Source organism: Canis lupus, chromosome 7, assembly GCF_011100685.1.
Source record: "Canis lupus familiaris isolate Mischka breed German Shepherd chromosome 7, alternate assembly UU_Cfam_GSD_1.0, whole genome shotgun sequence".
Classification (NCBI taxonomy): domain Eukaryota; kingdom Metazoa; phylum Chordata; class Mammalia; order Carnivora; family Canidae; genus Canis; species Canis lupus.
In genome coordinates, this window is record NC_049228.1 from 41,795,552 (window position 1) to 41,810,405 (window position 14,854).

A 14,854-nucleotide genomic window follows, 5' to 3' on the forward strand; every position below is an offset into this window, starting at 1 on the left:
AGCCAGCCCTGGCTGCTGCCCTGCACCATTTCCTAAGCTCAGAAGGCTGGGGGAGACAGGTGGGCCCTGGTGGGAGCTGGTAGAAGAGAGGTCAGGGAGAGAACACAACCATGAAGCCAGCTTGCATTTCAGAAAGTGGACAAGGAATGTCTCTGGGAGAGGTTGAGGCAGCTTTGCTATACTTCATCTCTTTGAAGGACAGAATAGAAATTATTGATATTGCAGCATGGATGGGACGGGTGGAGTTTAGAGAACAGGACATATGGAGAGAAATGGCATGAAGATATGAGGCAGAAGGAGCCGCACAGGTTCCATTTGCACAGAGGGCGGAGGCCAGGAATTAACAACATGAGTGCTGGGAAAAGGTGGGTCCCCAGAAGAGGCCAAGTTCCAGCTGGTTTGAGCTAGAGGAAGAAGGGCAAGATTTCAGGATCAGAGATATGTGCCCAGCAGGCCAGGGCAGCAAGTACTCTCTCCAGCCGGCAATATCCCTGGGGATGGAGAGGGCAAGGCTTCAGTCCATGCATCTCACTAAGCTCACTCAATCCAGCCCCACAGACCCCACTAGGCAGGAACAGCAGGCAGAAGCTGGGGTTGGCTAACTCCAGTGCGTTTGCCACTTCCGTGAGGTCTCTGTCCTGTTTCCAGCCTCTGTTCTTCTTTTCCTGGTGAGCACCCCGGTTCCTCCTCTGGCTTCCACCCCAGGCTCTCACAATACTCCACCCTCCCTGCCCCTGAGTATCAGCTTTGGGGACCACTGGATGGAGGCCTGGGCTCTGGCCCTCCAAACTGCTTGCTCCCCAAGGAGCTCCCATTTCCCCCGAGCACATCAGATGGCACAAGGCCTTGTCACAGACAGACACACAGAGGGCACCTGTCCTGGTGGTCAGCCGAGGGGCCCTCTACGTGGCCTCCAGGTGTGGGGAGCATGGACTGATTTCCCAGGCCTCTCCTGGTCTGTCTTCAGAGCCATAGTGGGGCCGCAGGGGCCATCTGCTCAGCCACTTCCTTCCCTGTGGCGGACAGGGATGGTGCAGCGCCTCTCAGCAGTGGACAGGTGGCGGTGACAGTAGGAAAAGTGGCTTGAAGGATCAACTTTCCAACAATACAGGACCTGGGGAAGGCAGAAAGCCTGGGAGGAGGTGGAAGGCTCTGGCTCAGTGGTTCCTGGGCCCTCTAGGCCCTGCCAACAGCTCAGGAGCTGGGGGTGCCCCGGGACCAGGAAGAAGGGGAGCCTCATTTGCAAAAGGCCACCAGAGACGGGGCCAGGAGTGAGCAGCACGGATGCCTGCCATGATAGAGGAGAGGCCCCAGCCCCCCTCAAGCACCTTTGTACTCAGGTATTTGTTACTTCTCTCTGGAGTGGGGCTTATCACTTCAACTCTGAGAGTTCCTGAGGGTTCTTAACTCCGAGACACACCGAGACAGGCCGCGGGGGCCACCAGGAGTGCTGGGTGACCAGAACAACCCCTGGGGTGATGTGGGGAGGCACGGGAGAAGAGATTGTGAGCTGCTGGCAGTGCCTTCTCTCCTCTCCCTGGAGAAAGGACTTTTTGCTCTGTCACTTCCCATATGACCAGCCTTGGAAGGAAGAAACCAGAACACTTTCTTGTGAGCCTTCCTGCTGCTCCTCAGTCCACCCAGGCTCTTCCTGCCCTGCTTGGCCAGATCCTACCTCTCACCCTCTAGGCCCTCAGGGGCTGCTGCCTTCCTTCCATTGTCTCACTGAGCTCTCCGAATGGCTCATCCTTGGATGCACAAAGCCTTCTGTTGCATCTTCTCTTGTGGCACAAGCCACTCTGGCCACTTAGTCATTTGTGATGTGGGCTTTGGTCTCTGTGTATGCGCACATGCACATACGCACGCACACACATCACTGTGAATTCCTTGAGGACAGGAATGCTATCTCTCTCTCTGCTTGGCTAGGTTCTCTGCCATAGCGGTGCCCAGGAGCTAGAAGGGTAATGAGTGAATGAGGATGTCATCACGCTCCAGAGAGAACACTAGACTGCAGGTCAGAGAAGTTGGCATCTAGACGCTCATGTGTCCTGGAGCCGGCCGCTGTCCGGTGCTGTGCCTCTGTAAAGGGAGAGCCGGCTATGACACTCCTCAGTTCCAGGTTCCAGGATTCTAGAACTCCTCTCACCCAATCTCTGTCTTCTTGACACAGACCGGCCTGTGTGTGCCTCCCATGAACGGAGACATCCCAGAGGTGTTCCTCGCCGGTGGAGACCTGGTGCCCCAAGGCCACACTCGCCGCTGCCTGTCTGTGGTTGAGTCTGGAGAGCAGCTGGAGGAAGAAGAGGAGGAGGGAAATACGGAGGAGGGGAATGGCTTTCATCCCATGCCCCTCCGAAGATCGGGGGCCTTCCGCGCCCACGCCCACAACCACAACCCCTTCAAGAGACACAGTTGGGGGCCAGGCAGGGAGCTCCGGGATCCACTGAGCAGGTAACCCACGGGGGACCTCCTGCCTCCTGTCTAGACCTAGACCTAGGAGAAGGTGATTGGGAAGGCACGCCTGGAGCTGAGGACACCTGGGCACTCCTTGGACAGTCCAGACCCCGTGTCTCTGGGGTTCTTGTTGAGGATGACCTGCCTTTAAAAAAGCAGCTCTTCCTGTGGTCCTGGTTCCTCCACCTGGTCTCAGGGGCTGGTGGGAAGGTACGGGGTTGGGGAGATATCGCCTCCACCTCCCACTCTGGGTTTCATAGAACCATAAAAGGAATCAGAGCTGGAAGGGACGCAGGTATTATGTGGCCCAAACTCCTCACTTTACAGCAGAGGAAAGCGAGGCACAGACAACTGGGAGGTTCCTGAGAAGTGCCCCCGGGGTAGGGGGGAGCATTGCTGGTTCCAGGCTGACGCAGCCCTGGGATGTTTTGGACATCACAGTAGAGCCCTTGCACAGTAGAGGAGTAGCAACTCTTGCTCACAGGCCTGTGCGTCTGATTGGCAGAAGACAGGGCCCAGCTCTCCTCCTCTTCTGGAAAACCCCTGACCACTTCCCCAAAGACAGAGGAAGTCAGAAAGAGAAGATCTGGGGGTCAATGTGGAGAGCTCAGTGTGGGTGGTCATTGAGAGGGCTCGCCAGCCATGGAGGGGCACTGACTCTCTGCTCTGGCTGCGGTCCCACGGAAAGGTTCCCTTAGCTCAGGTGAGTCACTCCTGGCACAGCTGGCTGAGCTGGGCGGAAGGGGAGGACTCTGTGCCATGTCCCTGAACTGACCTGGGTGGCAACTCAGGTGGAAGTCTTGTCCACCGGGGTCATGGAACCTTTCCGAGAGCAGCCAGCTGAAGGCAGAGATGCCATGGGTGCCCCTCATGTAGTGCCAGCTGTATCTCAGGGTCTTTGAGGGGTCACCTTTCACCGCCAGGCACTAACTCTGCCCCTTGGAGTCCTGGGCTGAGGAGGGCAAAGCTGGGCATCAGAAACCAGGCAAGGAATGAGTTTCCAGCTTGCCCTTGCCCTTGGCCTCTGCCAAGTCTGGCTTCCTTCTGGAGGATAGTTCTGTCCCGTGGCCAGCAGGGGCCACCCTTGCCCGCAGCTTTGCCACAGTGCAGCCCTGCGGGCAGGCAGTACGGGTCTGGGCCACATCTATGCCGACAGGAAGGGCTGGGCTGAGCGGTGTTCCTCTCTGGTGCCTGGCACTAGCCCCTAGGTACAGAGGGCAGTGGTGGTGATGTGTGTTTCAGGAGCGAACTGCAGGCTTCGGGATGTATGGGCTGCCAGGAGGCCCCCTCATCGCAGAGCCAAGAGGAGCTGGACGCTTTTCTGGGATTGCAGCGCCAAGGTGGCCAGCCCTCCTACGGGGTATGACAAGAGTCCCCAAGGAGGCCAGCGCCTTCCTCTCACCCACCCACCCCTGCCCCCTTGCCTGTTCCGCCACTACTCTGTGCCTCTTCCGTCCTGCCAGCTGTGGCTCTGTCTGTGCCCAGGCATCCTTCTGACTCCATCTGGCTGAAGCCATGTCTACTGTCTGCACTTCTCTGTCTGCCTCCCTGGTCTCTGTGCCCTGTCTCTGCCTCTTTCTCCACGATTCTCTGTCCCCATCTTTCTGTGTCTGAGCTCTGCGCTGATGTGAAAAGGCCTCTGTTCCCCTCACTGTGACATCCACTTCTTTCTGTGGACCCCACGTTTCTCAACATTGGAGCTGAACTTTCGATGTGTGGGATGAAATGAGGCATCTGGTGCCCTGAAAAACAGTGGATTTCTAAGGATATAATCATAGAATTATCAGGTGAGAAAGGGTATAGAGTCTGCCCAGGCTTCTGGCCTAAGGGAGCACATCTGGGGGATCCCAAGCCAGGACCTAGGGACCCCTGAGGATACACAAGGCCTCTGGAGGCCCCCCTGGGCCTGCTCGATATTTTTAAAAAACTCAGTTGCTTAACAGACTGAGCCACCTAGGCACCCCATGTATTCATATTCTTATTGGCCATGTACATATCTTCCTTTGTGAAATATCTGTTCAAGCCTTTGCTCACTTTTTTTTTTTTAAATTTTTATTTATTTATGATAGTCACAGAGAGAGAGAGAGAGAGAGAGAGGCAGAGACACAGGCAGAGGGAGAAGCAGGCTCCATGCACCGGGAGCCCGACGTGGGATTCGATCCCGGGTCTCCAGGATCGTGGCCTGGGCCAAAGGCAGGCGCTAAACCGCTGCGCCACCCAGGGATCCCCTTTGCTCACTTTTTAAAAAGATTTTCTTTTTTTTTTTTTCCAAAGATTTTATTTATTTATTCATGAGAGACATAGAGAGAGAGGCAGAGACATAGGTAGAGGGAGAAGCAGGCTCCCTGCAGGGAGCCCAATGCAGTACAATCCAGGACCCCAGGATCATGACCTGAGCCAAAGGCAGATGTTCAACCACTGAGCCACCAGGGCGTCCTAAAAGATTTTATTTCTTTTTTTTTTTTTAAGGTTTTATTTATTTATTCATGACAGACACAGAGAGGGAGAGAGGCAGAGACACAGGCAGACGGAGAAGCAGGCTCCATGCAGGGAGCCTGACATGGGACTCGATTCCGGGTCTCCAGGATCACACCCCAGGCCGAAGGCGGTGCTAAACTGCTGGGCCACCGGGGCTGCCCCCAAAAGATTTTATTTCTAATTAAGCTCTGTACTCAATATGGGGCTCAAACCACTGCTGAGACCAAGAGTCTCAACACCTCTGACTAAGCTGGCCAGGCACCCCAACCTTTTGCCCATTTTTTAACAGCTTCTCTTTTTCTTATTGATTTGTAAGAGTTCTTTATTTTTTTAAAAAAAATATTTACTTATTTATTTATTTATTTTAAAGATTTTATTTATTTATTCATGAGAGACACAAAGAGAAAAACAGAGAGCTAGAAGGAGGAGAAGCAGGCTCCATGCAAAGAGTCTGATACAGGACTTGATCCTGGGGCCCTAGGATTACTCCCTGAGCCAAAGGCAGATATTCAACCACTGAGCCACCCAGGCGTCCCAGATTGATTGATTGATTGATTGATTGATTGATTTGAGAGAGTGTGAACGCATGTGCATGCACAAGCAGGGGGCAGGGTGGGGAGGAGAGGGATAGAGAGAGAGAGCAGCAGACTCCCTGCTGAGCTCGGGGCCCTGGGTGGGGCTGGATCCCACAACCTTCAGATCATGACCTGAGCTGAGATCAAGAGTTGGAGCCCTAATGGACTTTAACTGACTGAGCCTCCCAGGTGCCCCAAGAGGTCTTTATATATTCTGGATTTGTGTCCTTTGTCAGATATAAGTACTGTCAATATTTCCTCCAGCCTCTGACTTGCATTTTTACTTTAATAGTGTATTTTAATAAGCCTAAGTTTTCATTTAGATAAAATCAATTTTATCACATTTTTTTGCCAATATATCAACTTATTTTTCCCCACCTGATCCCCAATTTATTAAATTTTTAATGGTTAGTGCTTTGGGTCCTTTTTAAGAAATCCTGCTTATCCCATATGTTGGCAAATCGAACTTAAATAAAAACAAATGTAAACAAAAATAATAAATAAATAAATAAAGACTAAAAAAAAAAAAGAAATCCTGCTTATCCCAAGAATGTGAAGATTTTTCTCTAGTGTTTTCATCTAGAAGCTTTATAGACTTAGCTTTCACATTTAGCTGTATGATTTATCTAGATTCTTGAGTGTGGTAGAAATCAAGGTTTTGTGTTTTTCCCCCCTATATATAAAGATCCAGTTGCTTCATTAAAAAACCTTTCTTTCCCATCGAATTGCCATGGTGTCCCTATGTCAGTATCACATTGTCTTAATTAATGCAGCTTTTATTGTTAACCTTAAACATGTGGTAGTGTAAATCCTCCATTTTGTTATTTCCTTTTACGACCATATTATCTATTCTAGGTCTTATGCATCTCCATGTGAATTTTATTTTATATTTCTTTTAAAAAACTTTTTTTAAAAGATTTTATTTATTTATTCATAGACACAGAGAGAGAGGCAGAGACACAGGCAGAGGGAGAAGGAGGCTCCCCTCAGGGAGCCCGATGTGGGACTCGATTCGGGGTCTCCAGGATCACACCCCAGGCTGCATGCGGGGCCAAACCGCTGCGCCACCAGGGCTGCCCTAAAAAACTTTTTTAAAAAAACATATTATTATTCTTTTAAATGTATTTATTCATGAGAGACACAGAGAGAGAGAGAGAGGCAGAGACACAGACTGAGGGAGAAGCAGGCTCCATGCAGGGAGCCAGACGAGGGACTCGATCCTAGGACTCCAGGATCACACCCTGGACCTAAGGTGGCGCTAAACCGCTGAGCCACCTGGGCTGTCCTAAAAAACTTTTAAATATTTTATTTATTTTTGAGAGGGAGAGATAGAGGGAGAGAGAGAGACAGAATGAGCACAAGCCAGGGGAAAGGCACAGAGAGAAGCAGACTCCCTCTGAGCAGGAAGTCTGATGTGGGACACAATCCCAAGACCCTGGGAGCATAACCTGAGCCAAAGGCAGTTGCTTAACTGACTGAGCCACCCAGGTGCCCCTCTTGTTGCATTTTTATTGAGATTATACTGAGTTCAAAAATTAATTTAGGACAAATTAACATTTTTTTAAAAAGATTTTATTTATTTGTTCATGAGAGACACACAGAGAGAGGCAGAGACATAGGAGGAGGGAGAAGTAGGCTCCTTGCAGGGAGCTCGATGTGGGTGGGACTTGATCCAGGACTCTGGGATCAACTACCTGAGCCGGAGACAGATGTTCAACCACTGAGCCACCCAGGTGCCCCTGACATCTTTTTAATATTAAATCTTTTTACCCAGGAAAAATAATATATGTCTCTATTTAGTTAGGTATTCTAAAGAAAACTATGTCTTTTATCAAAGCATGAGTTTTCTTCATACTGGTCTTGTCAATTTTTATTATATTTATTTCTAGGTAACTTACAGTTTTTGTTGCTATTATGAATGCTTTTTTTTTCTTTCTTATTTTTAAATTACATTTCCAAACTTTTTTCGTTTACAGAAATGGAATAAATTAGACCTTGTATAATTGTCTTATACTCACTTATCTTGCTAAGCTCTCTCTTGTTTTCTGTTATAAAAATTTATCTGTGATTTTTTTTTCCTGAGTAGACAATTATGTCATCTTTAAATGTGCTTTGTTTCTTTTGTTCCAAGATTTATTCCTTTTCTTTCTTTTTCTTGCCCTCTCTGCTGGCTGGGATCCTACTGCAGTGTTGGGCAGAAATATGATTACGGGTATCCTTGTCTTTTTTTTTTTTAATGAAATAGCACCAGTGCAGTTTATTTTAATGCTTCTTTTCATGAGTATAGTATCCTTGTCTTTGACTTCAGAGGAAGTACATCTTATTGATATTGATTTTTGGCTGTACATTTATAAAGGACACTTTTTTTTATCAGGTTAAGGAAGATTTCTTTGATTCCTAAGGCTTTCACTTTACAGTAAGTGGGTATTGAATTTTATTCTATGCTTTTTGCTTTTACGGAGATGGTTATATGTTTTTCTTCTTTAATATATTACTGAGGTAAATTAACTGTAAGGACTTTTCTCATATGCCACCCTTTTATTTTTAAAATGAATCCAACTTTGTCATGACAGATTATCTTTTTTTTTATTTAAAGATTTTATTTATTTATTCATGAGATACACAGAGAGAGGGAGAGAGAGGCAGAGACACAGGCAGAGGGAGAAGCAGGCTCCATGCAGGGAGCCCGATGTGGGACTCGATCCTGGGTCTCCAGGATCATGCCCTGGGCCAAAGGCAGGTGCCAAACCGCTGAGCCACCCAGGGATCCCCCAGATTATCTTTTTTATACAGCGCATAACAAAACAACCCCAAACTTAATGGCTTAAAATGACTTTTTTCCCCCTCTCACTATTCTGTGGGTGAATAATTTGGGTTGACCTCAGCTGAGTATTCTGCTTACTTCACCTGGACTCACATGGCTGCAGGTGGCTGGTGGCTTGCATATGGCTGGTGGCCAAGGCTGGCCATACTCACATCTGCCATTTGTCAGGCTGAAAGTTGCGATACCTTGGTTGTCATTCACATGGCCTCTCCAGAGTTTGGTTTAGACTTGTTCACATGGAAATAGCAGTGCAAGTGGACAAGAGTGCAAGCTTCAGGGTTTCTTTTCTTTTCTTTTTTCCTAGAGCTTATTTATTTTTAGAGAGAGAGAAAGAGAAAGAACAAGCAGGGAGAGGGGCAGAGGGAGAGGGAGAAACAGGCTCCCTGCTGAGAGGGGAGCTTGATGTGGAGCTGGATCCCAGGACCCTGAGATCACCACCTGAGCCAAATGCAGACGCCTAACCGACTGAGCCACCCAGGTGCCCCAACCTTTAAGGTTTCTTGAGGTTAAAGCTCAAAAATCATCTAAGCCCCTTCCACCACATTCTTTTTTTTTTTTTTCTTCCACCACATTCTATTCGTCTAGTAGAGTCACCGGCCAGCCCAGGTTCAAGGAGTGGATGGATACTTCCTTGGTGGAGGCAGCAGCAAATGCTTTGTAGACATTGAAAATCTACTTTGGTTTGCTAGTGATTTCTGTACTTAAGTTAATAAGAGAAATTGTACCCAAATCTTGGTCACACTGTCTGTGTGCAGTTTAAGAATCAAGGTTATACTCACATTATAGGGAGAGTTAGAGAGTTTTCATTTCTATTCTTTGAAGAGTTTACATAGGATTTCTGTTCTCTAGTCCTTGAGATATCTGTGCCTTGCCTGTAAAATGTTTTTGGCCTGGTGAGTTTTGTTTTGTTTTGTTTTGTTTTATTTTATTTTAAAGCTTTTATTTATTTATTCATGAGAGACACACAGAGAGAGAGAGAGGCAGAAATATAGGCAGAGGGAGAAACAGGCTCCACACAGGGAGCCCGACATGGGATTCGATCCTGGCACTCCAGGATTATGCCCTGAGCCGAAGACAGACTCACCCAACCACTGAGCCACCCAGGCGTCCTTGTTTTGTTTATAGAAAAATTAACTACCGGGCTGCCTGGGTGGTTCAGCGGTTGAGCATCTGCCTTCAACTCAGGGCGCGATCCCAGGGTTCCGGAATCAAGTCCCACATCGGGCTCCCTGCATGGAGCCTGTTTCTCCCTCTGCCTATGTCTCTGCCTCTCTCTCTGTGTCTCTAATGAATGAATAAATAAATAAAAGCTTTAAAAAAAAAGAAAAAGAAAAATTACCAATTCCATTTCTTTTAAAAATTTTTATTATTTTTAAAATTTATTTGCTCATGAGAGCCCGATGTGGGACTCGATCCTGGGACTCCAGGATCACTCCCCAGGCCAAAGGCAGGTGCTAAACCTCTGAGCCACCCAGGGATCCCCTAATTAAAAAAAAATTTTAAAGTAATCTCTCTGCCCAATACGGGGCTCAAACTCACCACCCCGAGATCATGAGTCACATCCTCCACCAACTCAGGTGCCCTGATTTCTGCTTTCCTCCTTATTGTATCCTTCCTTCTGTTTTCTTGGACATTGTTCTGTTGTTCTCTTTCTAATTTTTTAAAGTTGGCATAGTTCATTAATTTTCAGCTTTTAAAATTTTTCAGTGTAAGCATTTTAATTTCTAAAGCTATAAATTACCCCAGAAATACCACTTTGGCCATGTCTCACAAATTTTGTTCTACAGTTCTATAGTATTTTCACTATTGTTGTTATAAAATAACTTTTTTTTTTTTTTTTTAAGATTTTAAATACTCTCTACACCCAACATGGGGCTTGAACTCATAGCCCTGAGGTCAAGAGTCACATGCTCCACTGATTGAGCCAGCCAGGTGCCCCATAAAATATCTTTTAATTTCTATTACAATTTCTTTGTCTAGTAAGTCTATTCAGAAGAGTTTTTTTTTAAGAGGACAGATTCCTTTTTAAAAAAGATTTTATTTATCCATTTTTTCATGAGAGACATAGGAAGAGAGGCAGAGACATAGGCAGAGGGAGAAGCAGGCTCCTCACAGCCTGATATGGGACTCAATCCCTGGACTGGGATTATGCCCTGAGCCAAAGGCAGATGCTCAACCGCTGAGCCACCCAGATGTCCCTACTTAGAAGAGTATTTTAACATTTCTAAATCTATAGAGATTTTTTTTTAAAACAACACATTTTTAAAATATAACAAACAGGGATACTCAGGTGGCTCACAGTTGGTGTAGCATCTGTCTTGAGCTCAGGTCATGATCTCAGGGTCCTGGGATCTAGCTCCGTATTAGGCTCTCTATTCAGCGGGGAGTCTGCCTCTCTTTCTGTCTCTCCCCCTACTTGTGGACGTGCTCTCTCTCTCCTCTCAAATAAATAAATAAAATATTTAAAAGAAAGAATATAACAAACATACAGAAAAGGAAATGAAACTTACATGTACAAAGTAATGAACAATTAGGAAGCAAATAGCTGTGTAACCATTCCAGGTTACATAAGAAAAACCAGAGCATCACCAAAACTTAGATGCCCTGTGTCCCTCCGCACTCATAATCCACTCATAACCTTCTCTCTCCTGGCAGGAATGACCACTTTCTTGACTTTTTTTTTTAAGATTTTATTTTTAAGTAATTTGTATACCCAACATGGGGCTCAAACTCACAACCCCAAGATCAAGAATCACATGCTCCCCTGACTGAGCCAACTAGGCACCCCTAGTTTTGCGTATTTAAACTTTACGTGAATGTGACCATAGAGGACATATATTTTTTGTGTCTTGATTCTTCCCCTCACTATTATGTTTGTGAGATTCATCCATATTGTCAGGTGAGCTGTGGTGTGTTCATTTTCATTGCTGATTAGTATTTTGGTGTATAAATATATCACAAGTTCCTTATCCAGTCCATTAGGAAGGGATTTCTGGCTTGTTACCTGTGATCTCTCTGATATGGATGATTTGAAATGTGTTAAAATATGCCTTATGGCCTGATATGTGACCAGTTTTTGTAACGCTTCATGTAGGCTTGAGAAAAATCTTTCTTTCCTAATGGTTGGTTGTATGGCTCATGAATATTCCTGCTCCCTTTTGTCTTAAACCCAGACTGTCCAGGTCTTTCATTTCCTTTCTATTACCTGACTGGCTTCCATAGTTTGAGTTTGTCATGCCTGGAAACTCTTCAGGGTTACATATTTTCTAAGATATTTTCTGCATTGGGCTTAGACTGCAGCAGAGTGCTGAGAGCTGGCAGAAATGACTTGCCAGTGATTCAGGTGGAATGTTGAGGATGTGGGTAGTGCAGAGGGCTGTAGACCTGAGGACTTGAAGACAGACCCCCTGCGGAAAAGTGGGAGCATGGAGAGTGGGAGCAGGAGAGGGATGAGGCCTGACTTTGTGTGAGGATTCTTGACATGATTCTAGGGTCAGAGTTGCTGTCATCCATCTGCTGACCCTTTGGACCACTCGGCCACTGGCATGCTTTCCAAGTCTGTATCCATGAGTGGCATCAATTGCCTCTTGGGCAGCTCTGATCCAGCTGGTGAGTAGGGGTGAGGGAGAGGCACCCCATCTGTCTCACCATTACCCCTCAGAGCCAGCTGTTGAGTCTGCATGTCCTGGGTTCTGGTTAACCACACACCCTTTGAATTCAGGACTTTGGCTTCTGAGACTCTCCTTCCAATGAAGGAGGACATAGGAGAGATTGTGGCTCTGCAGTTCCCTCTGTCATGGGTGATGGAGGACAGTTACCTGTGATGTACCTTGTCCCCATGACAAGGCACTGGGCACTGTGGTGAAACCTCTGCTCTCTCCATTCTGCAGAAACACAGCTGAGACCTCAGGCCCTGAGGCCTGTGCTCCATGGAGCCCTCGCGCTCTCTCAGTTCCCGGGCCCCTAAGTTCTTCAACTCTGCTGGGGTCAGGCCCCACCCTTTACCCCATGCCTCCCTGCCCCCACCCCCACCCCACCCAGCGCCAGTCCTCTGAGGCAGCACAGCCCTGCAGCTTGGGACCCTGATCCAGGTGGAGGGGGTGGGGGAGGCAAGCCTGGATCACTTCGTCCAGCTTCAGCTGGACACCTCTTGTCTCCTTTTGTGTTGGCAGGGAATTTATACCAGTCCTCTGCCACTGACCTTAGCCAAAGGTGAGTTCAAGACCCAGAGCCCTTCAAAGGCCTAGCCAGAAGAGGGGCAATGGGACTGGACCACGGATGTTGTGATTCCCGGGGTCTCTGCTTTCTGAAATCTTGTTCCACTTAATGTTTTCCTTAGGTATTTATGTTGGTATGTATGTATTTAGAGCAGGTGTGCAAGCTGGTGGAGGGAAAGAGGGAGAGAAAATCTCAAACAGACTCCTTGCTGAGTGTGGAGTGCTCAATCTTGCAACCCCGAGATCATGAGCTGAGCCAAAATCAAGAGTGGGACTCACCACTGAGCCACCCAGGCGCCCCTCCCCTTAGCACTTCTGATCAAAGCCTCCAGATATCTTTCTCCCTGAGCAACACAAGAATTCACCGCCTTCTCCCTCATTGGCCAGGGAAGGTTTAGAAGGTTCCCAGTAGCCCCAAAGGAAAAGTAGCATCCAGACCCCAGGTGGACAGATGAGTAAGACAGGGGGAGTTGCTTGTTATTGTCAGTGCCAGAAAGGTGAGTGGGCAGATTGGCTGTTGGACAGTCTTACGGAGAGACAGGGACCAAGGACCCCATGGATCTGCTTCGGAGGTTCAGATAATTGACCAATGAAGAGTGGCCCTAAGGAGAGCTCTGGTGGCTGGGGGTTTGTGTGGGGGGCAGGGGCTGTGGGCCTAGCTCAGGAATCATGGAGGAGTCTGGGAGATTTCTGTAGCCAGGAAAATAAAGCACACAAAATCGGCACCTGTTTGTTTGGCTCCTGGCGCTGAAGCCTGGTGAGAGCCGCTGGGCCCCCGGACAGTGTGGCTGGATGCGCTTGCCATGGCCCTTTAAGATGCCAAGCTCTGATTTGTGGTCCTGAAAATCTCTAGCTGACACATCCTGCTGGCTCTGCGTTTGGGATTAGCTCATGGGATGGGGCTGATGAAATCCCAGGAAATCCACTCCTCATTGGCTTCAGGCCCAGAGGCCCTTTCCAAACAGCACAGAGGGTCGTACACAGGGCTCTTGTGTTTTGAGGGGAACATGCCCTCCCCCGGAGAGCCCTTACCCCATATCTTTCACGGGAGAGCAGTGCAAGAAGAGATCGGGCCTGAGTTAGGTAGGAAGGGGGTGGTCTGTCTTTATCTGGGAGGAGCCTGGAGTTTCCCTCCCAGGTGAAGGGCCTGAGCAACAGTGTCCTGTCCACATCTGTCCTGTCTGGGAGGTGAGGGTGGGCTGAGGGGTCTCTCTCCAGGCCGTCCTTGGACCTCCTTTCTCCCATCCTGGGCCCGGCACCTTCACCAGCCATGGCTATGGGAGCATCATCTTTCTCTTCCCCGTCTCCATCTCCACCTCTTCACCTCTTTTTCTCTCTGCAGCTGTGGCCAATTGGAAGGAGGCTTGGGTACCTGGGTAAGCTCCCCGCTGCAGCGTACCTTCAGCTTCTTCCTGAGCATGACCGGAAAGGCTAAGGTAGGAGTCGGTGGGGAAGTAGGAGGCCTGGCCCCCCTCCCCTCCCTGCTTCCCTTCCTCCTCACCCCACCATCCGCTCCCCTCCCCAGCTTCCTGGGGAGACAGACACTCAAGGCAGTGGTTCAGTTTGAGGGGCCACCTGCCAGTTCTTCCAGTCTCTGTCCCACATCCCCGGAGTCACATTTCCTCAGCTCTCCTGGTGCAGACGGCTGGAAGGAGGGGGTAGGGAAGGAGCCTCAGAAGCTAAGCTGTGGCCCAGCCCTCCCTCCCTCAAGGCCTCCAGTAGCTACAGAGGTGGGCAGCAGAGATCTTAAGCATTGGATAAAATCATGATAATAATTATAGCAATACCTTTTACTTTGCAGAGTATTAGGGTTTGCAAGGTGCTTTTACACTTCTAATTGTATGGGTGGATGTGGCAGCTGACGGAGTGAAATTAGACCACAGGCAGAATGGAAGGCCTGGAAAGTATGTGGTTATGGAAACACATGCACACCCTGTGTGTGGGGCCATGACCAGTTCGGACCCCAGGAAGGAGCAGGTATTCTGCTCTCTCCTCTATTACCAACCCCAGCTCCGTGAAACCAGGCGCTCTGCCTGCTGCTTGAATGCATTTCCACTTTCTTCATTTACTGGCAGAATGAGCCATCCCCTTTTCTTCTCACAGCCTCCCCAGGTATACAAGTACTTTCCAGCCTGGGGTGGCTTCTGAGCCCTGGGAGGAGTGCCAGAGAAAACATCCTCCTGTTCACCTTGGGGAGCATGGGATTCTCACCCAGAAAGGTTGCTGGGCTCCTCCTGGCCCCACCCCCGGTGCCAGGACTTGCTCCTCTGCCAGCCTTATAGCCAGGGCTCCTCTTTCTCTGGGTG